This window comes from Neopsephotus bourkii, unplaced genomic scaffold (genome assembly GCF_033783945.1).
Source record: "Neopsephotus bourkii isolate Nb327-2 ecotype Australia unplaced genomic scaffold, CSIRO-AGI_Nbou_v1 NB_354, whole genome shotgun sequence".
NCBI lineage: Eukaryota > Metazoa > Chordata > Aves > Psittaciformes > Psittacidae > Neopsephotus > Neopsephotus bourkii.
Genome location: NW_026900860.1, coordinates 1089461 through 1104075, shown reverse-complemented (window position 1 = coordinate 1104075; position 14615 = coordinate 1089461). Strand labels below are relative to the sequence as shown.

The following is a 14615-nucleotide window of genomic DNA, read 5'->3' as shown; positions in this document are numbered from 1 at the left end:
ACCACCGGTTGGTGTGGCAGGGGGGTGTCATCTGCAGCGGGGTGCAACGGGTTTCAGAGGGCAGTGAGGCACCGGCTGTGGAAGAACAACAGAGCAGTGGTGACACGACAAGCGTCACAGCACACTTCTGTGGCAGAGTCCCACAGTGTGACTGTTGCTCTGCAGAGCAGAGATTTTCATGGGTTCTCGCTCTCCTGCAGCAGCTCTTAGTCTCAAAACACTCCCAAGAGTAATGGGCATGGTTGGGAAAGCGGAGGCCAAGTCTTGGCCCTAATCCACCAGGAAAGCCTACACTTAACATAGAGCCCATCCACAGGGAACTTCAATGAACCTCAGGCGTTCACTGCAGTGGCTCAAGCAGGGGACAGGTTTGTGGTTCACAACAAGGAGCACACAAAAGACAGCAAGAGGATTTTACCTTCAGTTTAGGTGGTGCAGGAGTCCAAGCCTCTTAAGTTGTCATCTTCCTTTTTCCTCATTTATAGCAGCAAACTCTAATCCTGTTTTGTTCAAAGTTTTACTTGGTTTGGTGCACGTTCTCAGCTCTGTTAATCCTGCCTGAAGGAAGGGGTGGAAAACAAAGGAGAAAAGCAAGATTGCAATCAGAAGTGTTCCTCTCCAGCTACCGAAGCTCACACACAGCACAGCAACGCAGCATCAATGTTCTCACAGGAAAAGAAGCAGCAACAGATTTTTCCAGCCCAGAGCCACAAACCTTGAGATCTGCCCCTGGGCCCTCAATCCTGCAGTAGTTTGGGGCTCAAGACCCAGAGCCCCTCTGCTTTCTGTTTGTTGCAGCTTTGCCTTCCGAAGACATGTGTTCCTTACAGGATGTGTACGAAAGCACCGAAGCTCTCAGGTGGTTTCACGGGGGAAGTGCTCAGTTCTGTAGCTGTGCTGTGGGATGCTCCTTCTCTGTGTGCATCACCTGCCCTGTCAGTCACTTGAATCGCTCTTACTGGCATCAGCACCTCCCCAAGAGCTCCGACTTAGCTCCTGTAAGGTCACTGTGCTGCATGCGGCTCCAGCACTGCCACAGAGCACCTTAGGCTTCAGAAAGCAGCATCTATTTTCCTTTCTACTTTAAGACTCCATACTGGGCGAGGAAATCCTGTGGACAGATAAAATACCCCATTCAGAAACAAGCCAAAGAACTTAACCAACCTCATTCATGGCAAACCGAGCACCCATGTTCATGGTTGTACACAGCATCTACCTGCCCAGCTTATGAGAGCCTCCCTGCCCTCCACTAGGCTGAATGTCAGACCTACTCCAGCATAACTGATCATCTAGCATCAGTAACCCACAAGAATAGGAGCCCTGATCATATTCCAGGCATAAAGACTTGTTATTGCAACTGGTGTTTGCAATAATACAGTTTGGTTCCTCCAGATGAACAGCTTCAAACCAGAGATGAATGTCTGGGTCACTCCTTTTCCGCTCTGAAGATGGGGTTCCCAGTTCTCTGATGCTTAATGGGGAGCAGTGTGATTTTCCTCACACCAACCATGGATGCTAAAATCAGCCTGGAAGATTAACAGCCTCGTGCCCTCATGGCAGAGGCCAGCAGCAGAGCCCGCTGCTGTCCCAAAGCCTTGTTCTACCTCTAAGGGCCTACCTTAACTCCATGAGTACTTCCAGCTGGGGTGAGCAATGTCACAGATGTTTTAGGCAACAAAGGTGTGGGATACATTAAGAGGAAACCCAGCCACCAGCCCAAAATCCCACCTGGAAACTCCTTCAGAGCTCTGACTGTTCATTCAAACCCATTCATTGCCCTCTCTTTCTGCGAGGTGCGCTCTCCTGTGCTGCACCTTCCAGCTCCCTTACTGAAATGAGAGCCTTTTTCTGCCTCATGACGCACCTGACCCAGGTCCCATTCCTGTGGATGGAGACTCTCAGTGTGTCCATGAAAGCACCTTCTCCCCCTCAGCCTCACTGAGGATCACACTGCACGGCAGTGGGCACCTCAGGGCACCACAAAGAGCACTTCAGGCCAAAGGCAAGAACAGAAACCTCTGCTCTAGTGGAAGACCCGTGACAGGGGTTGGAACTGGATGAGCTTTAAGGTCCTTTCCAACCCATACCAGTCTGAGATTCTGTGACTCAGCTTTCAGTGCTCTCTTAACTGAAACCAAAGAGAAACCATCAGGGGAAAAAGTGCTTTTTTGTGACAGCAAGAGCACACCAATGGTTAACTGAATCAGTTTCCTGCTTACGCTAATGCCTGGCCCACATAAGAGACAATCTGCTTTCACTTCTGCCTCTTCACAGCTAAGAGTAATGGGAAGGCTCTTTCTTTGCATTCACGGGAACTCTTCAGCACGTGTGTGAGCTGTAATGCTGCTTTTAATGCATTAGAGAGTGGCAGGCTCCTGCTGCATAAGGATCCTCTCGTGGCAGATACACAACACATGTGGGAAAGGGATTTTCATTGCAACTCCACTGCAACAGCACACACAGAGAAACCGATCTGTGGGCACAGAAAATCTTCATGTAAAAACCCATGGATTTCCATTTACTGAAATAAACAGAATTAACTCTGACTACCCATAGAAGAGCAGCATGAATCACTAGAAGCTAGTCCCACATCCTATGGACAGCTACCAAGGAGTGTGAGCTCAGTGGCAGCGCAGTACAAATTGCTCCCAGCTGTAGCTTCCTCCCATTTCCATGCTTCTGGAACAACTCTTCACATTATGGTGTTGTAGACAGATGCTTCAATCTCCCTGGGGATAATCCAAGGGGGCGAATTGTCATAACAAGAAGTATTGTGTGCAGTGCTGGTGTCCTCAACATAAGAAGGACATGGAACTGTTGGAACAAGTCCAGAGGAGGCCATGAGGATGCTCAGGGGCTGGAGCACCTCCTGTATGAAGACAGGCTGAGAACATTGGGGCTGTTCAGCCTGGAGAAGAGAAGCTGCGTGGAGACCTCAGAGCAGCTTCCAGTGTCTGAAGGGGGCTACAAGGATGCTGGAGAGGGACTTTTCATCAGGGACTGCAGCCACAGGACAAGGGGTGATGGGTTCAGACTTAAACAGGGGAAGTTTAGATTTGGTATAAGGAGGAAGTTCTTTACTGTGAGGGTAATGAGGCACTGGAATGGGTTGCCCAGGGAGGTTGTGAATGCTCCATCCTTGGCAGTGTTCAAGACCAGGTTGGACAGTGCTTTGGCTGATATGGTTTAGTGTGAGGTGTCCCTTCCCATAGCAGGGGGTTGGAACTGGATGATCTTAAGGTCCTTTCCAACCCTACCTATTCTATGAGTCTCTGATTCTATGATTCTATGTTGGCTGTGCTGCCTTAATTGCCCCCACACCAAACACCATACCAAGAATATGCTCCACACTTAGCACATCTCACTGCTCAGGAACTGAGCAAGGCACGAGCAGAACAGGATAATAAAGAGAAAAATCAGCATAGGCAGGGCTTGCCATAGTAATGTAATATAAAAATATATTTATATATTCATATTATATATTTTTATAAGATAAAATCACATTAGTATTTTAAAAGCTGTGTCAGAGAGGTCCCCTCCAGCGGTGCTGCTGCCTGTCAGAATGGAGAGAAGTGGTGTGCAATGCTGACACCACATTGAAGTATGGTGGACAGGTTACATTCTTTTAGCCACGGAAACAGGCTGCACACAGGGAAAACCATCCCTGTGTGTGTAATGTAATGTGATAATGTAATCCCTCTCTTTAAAGAGAGTATGTTTTTCCTGTTTTCTCTGATGTGCAGCCAAGCCCCTGGAAAGGTTCATACATTACCCCTGAGCTATGAGGGCACCACTAGAGGCTGCAGCACCTCCAGGACAGCAGGCCTGAGGCACTGAATGCTACCCCATCTTTTAGACTGAGAAGGGCAAATACAAGTTGTTATCACAGATTTGGTCATCACATATGGACAAAAAGACAGGGTCCTTGGTCTTGCTGCCCAGCAAACAGGCAGGGAGCACAGCTCTGCCAGGTTCACTGTGTGAGAGGAGGGTAACACTCAGCTACCATCCAGGATTGGGTATTGCTCAATAACAAGCACCATGATCCCTTCCTTACTTAGCATCTTCCATGACACCTTGACACACCTATGTCCCTATACTCCTAGCTCTAGTTCTGCTCTATTGCTATGCCCTAAGGCACTTGTTAGGGACAAGACTTTGAAGGTGCCCTGTCCTTCCCTCTGGAAATAATCTACTTTTTAGAGTACATCAGAACTGTCATGGTGGGGAAGGTTCTGTGAATTTGAAAGGTCTAAGATCAAGTCACTTCACTGGGAGGTGAGAGGCAGAGACAGGGTGGAGGGGAGCATGCCTTGCATTAAAATGACCTTCTCCAAGATGCCTTATAAATGAGGGAGATTAGCCACCTCTGGTATTTCTAACTCAAAACAACAAAGTTCTATGGTTTACTACTATCATAAGGACCTCCACAAACACACTGCGTTTTGGGGATAAGAAAGATATGCCCCAGCTCCTAACATACGGAGCAGGACAGGTACAAAGCTTGCTAAAGAATGCCTAAAAACATCTATATGCTTTGAAATACCTATTTAAAACAGAGCAGCCTACATGGAAAACAGCAGATGATGACAAATGATATCACAAAGGGCTCATTTTTGTCCCTTACAAACCTCACTTATAAACCATGGTGCAGTGACCAGCTGATACTCAGAAGAGAACATTTCTAACAGCAATAATTTCCTCTTGGATACTTTCCTGATGCCCCACAGGGGATGCTGCTGCAAAGGGCAGCAGAGCAAACATGTTTTCTTTTGTGTATAGAAAATATTACCCAATTCAGACTCTGGTATTACCTTATTCTCAAAGCACAGTAAAATCTCGCTAAGCAAGCATCAGTTTGCTAATCTCCATAGGCAAATTTTCAGTAAGCAGAGTAAGACAGTGGGGTTTCGTTTGTGTAGAGTTCCAGTCAAGCATTGCAATAAATCCCCTTTGAGATGCATTGTTTTTCAAGGCATAGATTATAACACAGATAGCATCTTACAGCAGTTTTTAAAACACACTCTTAACAACTGATGAAGTGTGCCTGGTGCTGAGGTAGCTTTGATTTTACAGGCATATCTTCTACATGTGCTCTTTTCCCTGCATGTTCTGATCATGAAATGACTTTTTCAGTATCAAGAAATCTCTCTACACCAAATCAACCCGATATTGTTACAGGAAGATGGACAACTCCTGCCTTAAAATAATCCCCTTCACAGCTTGACGGTAACTTTGGTCCTGTAACTTCTCTAGCGATACCTGGGTGTTTCACCACATTCCCAAGCACTGATAGGGATTCTGGCACCCCCACTCATCCCTATGACACCCCCTGCTGCTTCAGGGGGTGAACTCTATTCCTGCGATGTTCCAGAGTCTGCAGCTTCCCCCGTGCAGCCCCTGAAGAGCCCTGCAGAGAGAAGGAACCATCCCAGCAACGTCAGGCTCCTGCCAGCCTTAACAAGAGAGGTTTTGGTAAAGCCGTACCTGAGAACTGTCGCTGGTCCTCAATGGGGAGACAAAGTGAGAGCGAGCTGAGAGAGCGGCGCCTGCGTGAGCTCTGTGGTTAAAACAAGAGCACGAGCACTTTAAACCAGTGAGGGAGTGGAAATCCCCAGCGTAGCTTTGAAAAGATCACATCTGAAAGTGTTTGAAAAGCGTTAGGATGGAAGGAAAGCCATTGGAAAGTATTTGTCCCCACTGCATTGATGCAGGGGCTGCAGATTTTGCCATCCGGAGCAACACACGAGAACCCAAGAACTTCTCTGACCATCCTTTATCTGGGATACAAAAGAGTTTTCACCTTTCACAAAAGGGGTGAGGAATGTGCCCAAAGGAAAGAAGCCACAGGGAGCAGGAAACACATGAGGATGTAAGGAAAACCCAGGCCCGGCCCTGTGAAACCCTCCACTATGAGCCCGTGGTGGACCCCTTGGTTGCAGGAAGCAAAGGCACAGCTCACAGGGGAAAGGGTGTCTCATGCTGCGGGGCTGCAGGGACATTTCACATCTAAACCAGACCTCTCTGCCTGCCAGAAAACACACCTAAAGAAAATGATGTTTCTCTTTAGGTTGTAATAATTTCAGTGGCCACAAACCCTGATGGTTGTGGAGCCTGAACTTCACTGTGCACGCGGGATCCCTGGCAGCCTTCATCTGCACTGACTGTGCGCCAGCTTCCTGCCCCAGACCCAAGTGTGCTGTCCTCACAGCAGTGCTGTGGGCTCCATCCCCACTTATTTGTGACTCCCCTCCCCTAAAGTAAGGGATCTGATTTTCTATAAAAGCAGCAATTTCTAAATCTCCTCTTATTTATAGTATTACTTTTTCAAGGGAAACTTCTATTCTGCCTTGTAGTAAAGGTAACACGTACCGTCTCCGGCCTTGCCCTCTAACTGAGCTTGCTCCCAGTGCATTTCTAACCTATTTCAATTCCCACCTCCCCTCCCAGGAGGCATCCCAACCTACTGTGTGTTTTCCTGAACCTTCCCTAAAGCTCTGGCACAGAGAATTCATTGCTGAAGCCAGTGGCAAAGGGAAAGGCAGCCTTCTTCTTCATGGTATCAATGAAATGGATCCAGTTTGTATTTCTAGATGCAGCCCAAGCTCATTTCTACACTCAGGTGTTTTAAACCAGAAGATAATCTTTCATCCACATCCTCAGGGTGCATCCTGCTCAAGCTGGTGACTATGCACAGCCCCTGCCCAGGCTGACATCAGCACAGCACACCAGCTTGTACATGGGCTCTCCTTGACCCTGGCAGCTCAGGAGGAAGGATGGATCCAAGTGGTTTCACTGGGAGGAGGCAGCGCTGCTGAAAGCATCGTGCTCTGTAAGCACAGCTCCAGGAAGCACCATCTGCTTCTGGGAAGCTTTGGGGAAAACCCCAAATGGAGAAGTTGAGCAGGATCTCAACGTTCAACAATCTCACTGTGAAGATGAGCGGAGAGCAATAGGCTGGTGTCGTTGTTCGTGGGCAGCCCTCGATCTCCTCCAGCACCAACTGCAGTGCTGAAACCTCAAGCAAGTTTTGAGCAGGCTCAAGGAATGAAGACGAGTGAAAAGAGAGCAGAAGTGTTTAGGAAATAGGATGAAGGGAGAGACACAAGTACAACATAAAGAAAGAAGTTACTGAAAGGAGGAAATATTAAGGGACAGATAGCAAGAGAACTAATGGCGTTTCCTTCTAGTGTCTTGGAACCAAAGTGAAGGCCCCGCTTGTCCTAACAAGTAATAGGCCAGTGCATATTTTGCAGAACGAGGTCTCTGGGGCCCTTCAGTTCATGTCTCCTTCCCTGTCCCAAGGGGGTACGCTATCCAGGACCACAGTTGCTTTGATCGTTCAGGTTGGTTTGGCCATGAACACTCAAGGCATAACAGGGTCTTGGTTTTAATTTTCCACCCCTGACCCTTTCACTTAGTCTTAATGAAGAACTCAATCTGCATGTATAGAGAAGCCTATGAATCAACTCAGTGGTTATTCATCCTGATTACTAAGATGAACTCAAATCTTGCTAAGGCTGGCCACCCTCTTCTGATGTGTTCCCTTGTTCCAGGGGTAAACCATTCCCCCCATTGCAGCCACAGGAATTCGTGAGTGCAGTGGGTTTTGCTCTAATGCACACATGTATTTGACGACATATGGACACACATTTTCCTACTTGTGGTACCCACTGGAAAGGTGATTACTCATGTCAGCCTTAAGCATCCAACCCTGCTCTTTCTTTTGGCACCAGTTTGAGCTTTATTGCTCCCATTAGTGAACAATGTCACTGGTTTTAGTAACCTCAAGGTGCATCTCAGGCATCACCAAGGTGCATATTCATAATTCCTCAGTGAAAAACTGCGATGACACAAGATTTAATGTCAATGACAGTGAGACAGACCAATGGACAAGGGATTTTTCTTTATACAGTGCCCAGTAGCCTTCCAATACCTAAAAGGGGCCTGCAGGAAACCTGGAGAGGGACTTTTACTAAGGCCTGTAGGGACAGGACAGGGAGGAATGGCTTTAACCTGATAGAGGGGAGATTCAGGTTATATATTAGGAAGATAATCCTTTATTATGAGGGTGCTGAGGTGCTGGCACAGGGTGCCCAGAGAAGCTGTGGCTGCCCCATCCCTGGCAGTGTTCAAGGCCAGGTTGGACACAGGGGCTAGGAGCAAGCTGCTCTAGTGGAAGGGGTCCCTCCCCATGGCAGGGGGTTGGAACTGGATGAGCTTTAAGGTCCTTTCCAACCCAAACCATTCTATGATTCCATGATGAGTATCTTTCATCAAATATATCATCTGGCAGCTGTTGTACCTGCTGTTTCTAAGACAATATTAAGAAGTCCTTGACTTCTGTTTCTTTCACAGCAAGGGCCACATTCCAGTTTCAAGCACATGCATGTAGCAGACAAGACTGAAACCCACACGACTGTGCACAGCTCTGATCATTGCATCTCTCAGTGACTACTTAGGGGAAAACTGCTTTGCAGATTGTTCCTTTCCTTGAGCTTTGGTCACTCCCTGGGTGCCTTTGTGTAATAATGCTACTACTACCAAATAACTTTAAGATTTCAATATTATCCTCTGCAAAATAAGCACACAGCAATGTACTTACCCTTAGAGCATCCCTGTATGCAAATGCCAGTATATTACACACAAAACCTTGCTTTATCATTCCCCCCAACAGAGACAATCATACTTGACTGCAGAGCATTCTGAGCAGTCCCATGGCAAACCCACTGCGGTTTAGGGCGTGCAGTTTCTCACACACTTGTTTTGTTTGTTGCAAGGCGGAGCTGGGGAGACCATGGACATTCCATTAACACTTATTACCAACACACATGACTCAGGTTTCCTCACCTTCCTGAGCCCAGTCATCCACCGTGGGGAAGTGCTTCTGTCCTTGGCTGAGGGAAGAGGATGGACCAACCACACATTGCAGCCCAAAGTGGGACAGAGAAGGGACTGACAGCCAAGAGTGTGAATATTGATTCTTCACAGTCATTCACCAAGGAACTCACAGAGAAAAGGACCAGAAAGCAAAGGAAGAGGTGCTGAAATCCTCACCATAACTCAGGGCCCAGTCCAAGGGGGTGCTGCTCCAAGCAGGCCACTGACTGCTGCTGGGAACACACAGCTGGAAGGGGAAGGAACCTGCCTGCACCACTGCAGCCACCACCAACTGCCTCAGGGAGCCTCATACAGATCCCTTGCAGGGCCAGAGAGAGGAACACCTCTCCATAGGCAGCTATATATTGGTGATAAATAACGTCTCCTTATCTGAAATCAAAGGGTCAGACAAAGATTTGAAGGAGAGAGAGGGCTATAGCCTAGCTTAGAGATGGGACACAAATAAAGCGCAGGTGATCAAGCACCCTACAGATCTGCAGCTGCCCACAGAAGGGGTTTGGCAGTGACCCAAGCAATGTGTGGCACGGAAAGACAAGAGCTCCTGCAGAGCTTTGACAGCTGCATAGAACTGCATAAAGACTGATTAGGAGCCAGCGGGGTGAAATAAAGAGCTGTTTGTCTTCTGCTCTTTGCACTGATTTGGAATTCCTTTTGTCAAAGCCTCCAGCAGCAGCTTTCTGGCTTCAGCATCTCCCCTCCTGCATGTCATTCCTCATCCTCTACACTCCGCAGTGACTCCTGTGCCCTCCACAGGTTCTATGAGCACCACAAGCTTTCCTTCCTTCCTTCCTGACTCTGAATCTTGTCTTTCAGCAGCTTACACCTCTTCAGCCCAAGGTGCCTGCCCGTAGGTGTGCTGTGTTGCTGCAGAGCGTGCAGAGGCTGGACGCGGCCTCTCCTCCCATACCCTGGCTGTGGTTGATCACCAGCTCGGAAGCAGCCCACTGCCCAACAGGCCTTCTTCTGCAGAGCCCTGCAGCCTCCAAACCCCACACAGCCAGCCTGTATTCATTCTACTTAGGTCTGTGACCTTTGTCTCTCTCTTGGGCTTGAAGCATTAATCATCACTATGTCTCACCAAGTTCTCCTGCTTCGTATCCATATATGATACGGTATTGCTTGTCTGCTTACACAAATAAACCTCTTGTCCATCCTCCTCCTCCTCTGGTTTTCCAAACACTCATTTCTCTTGGAATCTTTTGCCAGTTTATCCACCCAGGATGCTCCCATAGGGATCGGTTTCTAAGCCACATCACCTTTCTGGCCATCCCTCCACTTCCCCACTGCACCAAAGCCTCTGACTTTCAAAGCCTATTCTAGGCTCCTTCCCCTTGCCCCTGGAGTCCCTGCAACGATGTAGAAGGCCTTCATCCCTGGTTTCACCTCTGGCCACACGATGACACCAGGCTCCACCACCTCCTTGTTACGTATTTGAGCACGTGCTTACTGGGAGGACAGTGTTTTGAGGGGTTTTAGCAGGCTGTTCTGCTTCAGGTCCTGTAAACCTCCTTTGCCACGCAGCTGGGGACAGCTGGCTTCTGCCCATCACCCGGATTGATGCACAGGGTCGCAATTGGCCCTTGCACACCGGCGCATCCCTCCCTCCCAGCATGAACCATAAACTGCTCATCCAGCAAAGGAAGTGCCCCTGGGTGGTTTTAAGCCAGGCGGAGCCCACGACCACCACGGCTCACCCTAGGACCAAAACCAGCAGCGTAGATGAAACAAGATGAAGCGCAGCACAGCCAGGTCAGCGCTCCTGCACAGGAGCATCCCAGAGCTCCTCAGTCCCACAGCCTACGTGCTCTGGGTAAAATCAGCTGGTTTAAAAATACAACCGTGTTACCGCTGCCAGCCTGAGCCGCGCCTGACCTGAATACAGCCCGCTGGTTTAGCGCTGTGCCGCGCTCCTTTCAGCCATCCCAGAGCTATAAAACGGAAGTTAACGAGGAAAGTTGCACTGGGAAGGTGCAGCCAAGCGGGCAAAAGGTGAAGGGGCTCAAGAAGTGCAACAACGGGAGCTCCCCATTTTCCCTTATAAACCTGAAGGGTGCTGAAAGTGGTCAGAGCCTCAGTGTGCTCCCTGAGCGCTGCTAATCCGGGAAAGCCAGGGGCTGGCTGGGTCTCCCTGCGCGCACACACAGAGGGAATTCCCTCGCCCGCAAGCAGCAGAATCCGGCTGGCACGGTCGGGGTACTTGTTCCCGTTCCCTGCCATTCAAAGCGATCCGAGCCGCTGCAGAGGCGTTCACCCGAGCGCTCCCCGCTTCTTTGTTCCCCTCTCAGCCCCCAGACCCCCAGCCCCGGCCGCCTCCGAGGCGCGCTCCGGGCCTACCTTTCCCCGCGGCTCCGGTGCGGGGTCCTGCGAGGGGAGAGGGGCTCCCGCGGCCAGCCCGCACCGGGGAACGCGGGGGGCTCCGGCGGGCACCAAGTTCAGGCTCCTCCTTGACCCGCGCTGGCGGAGCGGGCAGCAGGGACCCCGCGCACCGGCACCGGCGCTCGCTGCCCGCGGGCGGTGCGGGGCCGGCCCTGGGTGCGCGGGGCGCGGCTCCGTGCGCGGCGGCAGCGGAGGGGAGGGGACGCGGCGAAGGCAGCGCTGGAGCCGCCGCCCCCCGCTGGTGCCGCCGGCGGGAGCCGCGCTCGGTGTCGCGGGGGAAGCGGCGGTTGCACCGCAGGGCGCTGCAGGAGGGTGAAAGCCGGAGCCGGGAGGGGCCCGTGGCGAGGGGCTCCGCCCGCTGCCCCCGCCGGCCGGTGCAGGCACAGCTCTGTTGCCGTGCACACCGACGGCACTGAAACAGCGAGCGGACCCCTGCTGAAAACACAGCGGCCGTGACCACCCGGCGGTCGGTGTTACCGCTAACCGAACACGTACCGAGGGGGTGTTTGCCAACGCAGCCATCCTGCAGCCAACAGCGCGATGCGGTTTTCACTGCTCGCTGCCCATCAGCTGCCGCTGCGCTTTGTCGTGTCTTCCATATGAAACTCCTTCTAGGAAAACCAGGCTGTAAGGAAAACAGCCTGCACGAAAAGCACTGAGGCAGATGGAAAAGAAACAATGGGGCTGTGTTACCTGGGCTGTCTTAAGTACTAACAGTAACAGAATGGCTTCAGAAAGATGATGCTTTTGCTAAAGCGACTCAGACCTGCCACTGCCAAGGGCGTCAGACCATAGCCTCCGTTGATTTAGGGAGTCCAGCAAAGGTGTAAAGGCTGCTCCCGCAACAGAGAGCTTTCAAAACACTCCCTCTTGCAAAGCTTTAAGGGATATCCTGGCCAGCCTGGGTACTGCCTGGTCAGGAAGCTCGCAAGAGCATCCACCAGGACAGCATTGTTTCCCTAAGTGAATATTTATAAGCGTAAATGAATAGTTTGGAGATGGGATCTGGTTCGCAAGTTGCTGGTTCACAATTCCCCAGGATGGAGCTGCTGAAAGGATCACCGCATATTGGGGTGCAGGCATGACCTTTACAATCACTGTTTTATTACGATCCAGTGAGCACAACAGGAGTCCTCGTTTGCACCGTGACCAAGTCCCATCCCTGGGGCAGCAGCAGGGATCACCATCCCTGAACCCCCGTGCTCCCTTTTGTGCCAGTCCAAGGGCAAGCTTCCAAGTCAGTAACAACGTGGGTTTATCATGATTATTTCAGTGTACAAAACTATGCTGAGAACGCTTTATGATTAAAGAATAACTGGGAATTGCAAAGCAGTGGCTTCGCTAGTGCTGAAAATGAAGCAGTGTGCGTGTGTCTGTGCTTCAGTATCAATTTTAAGGATGTCTGTCACAAAAAAGTTAGCAATGTGCTTCTTAAACAGTGCAGATGCTGTTGCCTGTGTGTTCTGCCTCTCCTCCCTCCCCGACTATAGCTTTTTGATGCCAAATTTGTCAGTAACAGACTGCAAGTGGTGTTACAGAGTTCGTAGTTGCCTTGTGCGTCTCTCACACAACTTCCTGTGACCTTAAAGCAGATGCCTATCGCAAGGGTGCCTGCTTTCAGCTTGCCCAGAGAAAGGCAGACTCTGAGGTTCAGCTATTTCCACCTCAGGAAAAGCTGGAGGTTCACCACTCACTTTAACACCAGCAAGCTGTTCTCAGGGCAGGCCCCAGTGCATGGTTTTGCACTGGAGCTGTGACAGAGCTGACTCCTCTACAGTTCCCTTTGCATTTGGAAACACACCTCTATACCAACACCTCCAAGCTGTTTGTCCTTGCCCTGGCACCCTGGCTTTGCTTTTCTCCATCCTTCTGCCTAGCATCAGCTGCAACTTGCAGCCTCCTCCTTGCTGGTGCTAGGAGGAGGCACAGCATCGCTGTGGTAACCTTCATCCTCATGGCTGCAGCTCTGTGCTATTCACACACAAACTCCCCTGTCTATAAGCTACTGTTTGGGTTTGGGTTTTGGTGCAGGTGCCAGGATAAATCCCAACAATATAAAAGATGAAGTAAGGACAGAGGGAACTGTAATTCCTTTTGCTCACCATCAACTCTAAAACAAATTAAGCTGCTTTACTATGACATGTGATGTTTTATTAGTGCAGACATACTTGCTTAAACTTCATACCCATTCTGATTTAAAGGGCAACAATCCAAGGGGACAGTTCTTGTACATCCATATGGTGCAAGTGTTGCTCCTAGAAGACATCATTCAGATTGTGCCTTGGCGTTTGTAAAATCTGGCATTTTTTTTTAGTACCGTTCTGCTTTATTAACTAAAATAAACTGTACAAAAAGCTGTAGAGTTACATTAGCTTTGAACAATGTAGGGTACACGTTCTCGGCCAAGCTTTAGTGTGCAAACATTGTACATTATTTTTCCTTTAAAGTGACAAAATGAAGCCAACCTCGAAGTCAAGAGGTCATCACTACATTACAAAACAGGCGACTGGAGATGGCAAAAGAAATGCCCCACTGAAATCAACACCGTTGTATAATTTTATTTCTAATTCTTAAAAAAATAGAAATGAATTTCGAAGAGAATCACAGTATAAGGGCCCTAACATATCAGACCATTACAAGGTACATAAAAATAGAAGACACAGATTTCTTTGAAACTTTAATCCTTTGATTAAGCAGCAAGCATATCACTCTCCAGGCAGACACTGCTTAAAACCAACCTACCCCCTCCTCATCTGTAGCCCCCCCAAAAACAGGACGTGCAAACTGTATGCACATATTCTGCAAAGCACACAATAAAGACATTTTGCTATGTACATACTTACTGGGTACTACAAATGCTAGGAGTTCCCTACTGTGTGCTACAGTGTATGGAAATTAAGAAATACTACCTATCTCTGACCCTCCCTCCCCCCGTCAAATACAGCACCTTTGCCCAGTCATCGAATAGTTAAACAAGATTAAACGGAATCACAAGGTACCGAACAGTTCTGGAGCAGCTGGGGGTGGCCAACTGCTCCTGCAACACCCAACGTTCTGCATACCGAAGTCTATAGACAAGAGACGAGACAAAAATAAGCAAAGGTACAATACACACACCTGGGAGACCCGATGCTAAAAAGAAAGGCAGACAAGACAAGAGAAGAAAACCTGAAGATGTACCTTACCACTCTTAACAGTTAAACTGAGATGCTAAGGATGGCGAAAGGAAGCAGACTGGTTTTGAAGAGCAGCCAGCTTTGTGTAGCTAACAAGGAGACACTTATGACTCCCAGAACACAAGCTGCAGTGACCCCGAATTCCTCAGTGCTTGTTGTACA

General features: G+C 49.4%; 1 long non-coding RNA gene across 2 annotated transcripts; it reads right to left on the bottom strand.

Moving 5' to 3' along the window:
• Positions 1-12: 12 nt before the first annotated feature.
• LOC133209642 (uncharacterized) lies at positions 13-11316 on the bottom strand. Of its 2 annotated transcripts, XR_009724709.1 has the most exons (4): positions 11236-11316; positions 716-1111; positions 419-558; positions 13-31 (listed from the first exon to the last, which is right to left on the bottom strand). It is a non-coding gene; the product is annotated as an uncharacterized LOC133209642 (long non-coding RNA). The 2 variants fall into 2 exon arrangements; XR_009724708.1 differs by lacking the exon at positions 11236-11316 and having other exon boundaries at positions 13-75; positions 716-1213.
• Positions 11317-14615: the final 3299 nt, after the last annotated feature.